This window comes from Trachypithecus francoisi, unplaced genomic scaffold (assembly GCF_009764315.1).
Source record: "Trachypithecus francoisi isolate TF-2019V2 unplaced genomic scaffold, Tfra_2.0 Lachesis_group3, whole genome shotgun sequence".
NCBI lineage: Eukaryota > Metazoa > Chordata > Mammalia > Primates > Cercopithecidae > Trachypithecus > Trachypithecus francoisi.
The window spans coordinates 28,589,825-28,591,443 of NW_022681468.1; the positions used below are offsets into that span (position 1 = coordinate 28,589,825).

Here is a 1,619-nt window from a genome sequence, read left to right on the forward strand (position 1 = left end):
TTATCTAGTTCCAAAGTCACTTTCACATTTTTGGGTATCTTTATAGCAGAACTCCACTCTCTGTGGTACCAGCATGAGTTTGTTCTCATGCTGCCATGAGGAAGTACCTGAGACTGGGTAATTTATAAAGAAAAGTGGTTCAACTGACTCACAGTTCTGCATGGCTGGTGAGGCCTCAGGAAGCTTACAATCATGGCAGAAGGCACCTCTTCACAGGGCAGTAGGAGAGAGAATGAGTGCTAAGCAAAGGGGGAAGCCCCTTATAAAACCATCGGATCTTGTGAGAACTCACTCACTATCATGAGAACAGAATGGTGGAAACCAATCCCATTTTTTAATTATCTCCACCTAGTCTCGCCCTTGATACATGGGGATTATTACAATTCAAGGTGAGATTTGGGTAGGGACACAGAGCCAGACCATATCAGTCACCAATTCTCAACTGCCTTGTTCCCTGGAAATTTTCACAAACCTCCATCTACATGGTTCCTAAAGCATCCATTCATAATCTACCATGTGCTCATTGCTGGACTAAGAGAAGAACAAAGAAGAAAAAGCATAGCCTTTGAAAGCAAAAAAATGTAAAATAGAGTTGGAAGGAAACAAAACTCTGGTGTGATGTTTTCTGGAAGTTCTGCTGTAATTTCAAACTTGCTATGTCCACAACTGAGCTTACTCTATATCCACTAAGCCTTCTTCCTTAGTTTTTTGCTATAAAAATGACATGCATTCAATATTAATTGTTTTAATAAAATCATGACATTATTATTTAGTGAATAACAGTTTGCTAATGATCACATTGATTATAATCAGCAATTATAAGAAAGATAAATCATGGTTTTTTTTTTTTTTAACCAATAAAGAAATAAGAAAGAAAATGAAAAGAATTTTGTGTGGTGGAGAAATAAAGAATATGTGTGTGTGTGTGCAAGTGGGTGTAATGGTCCAAGACAATACATTTGTGTTCAATGAACAAGCATAGAATAATGGCAAACTCCACAAGACAATTAATGACAAGCAGTTACTAAGCAACTAAGGTTGAAGGAATTATCTCTCAATCAGGAAGGGAGATGAAACATAGTCTGGGCTACTGGGTGCCCAGTACTACGCTGAAAGTTACAGAAGATACAGAAAAATGAAACATTCCTTTGCTGCTCACCCCCACCCACCCTGCCCCCAGTAAGGGGTAGGAAGTTACATTGCATCATTTTCACTATTTCAAGAAATTGAGCATTCTCCCTCTCAAAAACAATCAGATTTTTAAATGTACATTTAGTTAATGTAAAGAACTATCCTTGTGCTCACTTCGGCAGCACATATACTAAAATTGGAACGATACAGAGAAGATTAGCATGGCCCCTGTGCAAGGATGACATGCAAATTCGTGAAGCGTTCCATATTTTTAATATACAAGAAAAAAACAACCCCATCAAAAAGTGGGGAAAGGATATGAACAGACATTTCTCAAAAGAAGACATTCATACAGCCAACAGACACATGAAAAAATGCTCATCATCACTCGCCATCAGAGAAATGCAAATCAAAACCACAATGAGATATCATCTCACACCAGTTAGAATGGCAATCATTAAGAAGTCAGGAAACAACAGGTGTTGGAG

General features: G+C 38.0%; 1 non-coding gene across 1 annotated transcript; it reads left to right on the plus strand.

Moving 5' to 3' along the window:
- Nucleotides 1-1,297: 1,297 nt before the first annotated feature.
- On the plus strand, nucleotides 1,298-1,404 carry LOC117071624. Its single transcript, XR_004432392.1, has one exon. It is a non-coding gene; the product is annotated as a U6 spliceosomal RNA (small nuclear RNA).
- The last annotated feature ends 215 nt before the right edge of the window (nucleotides 1,405-1,619 follow it).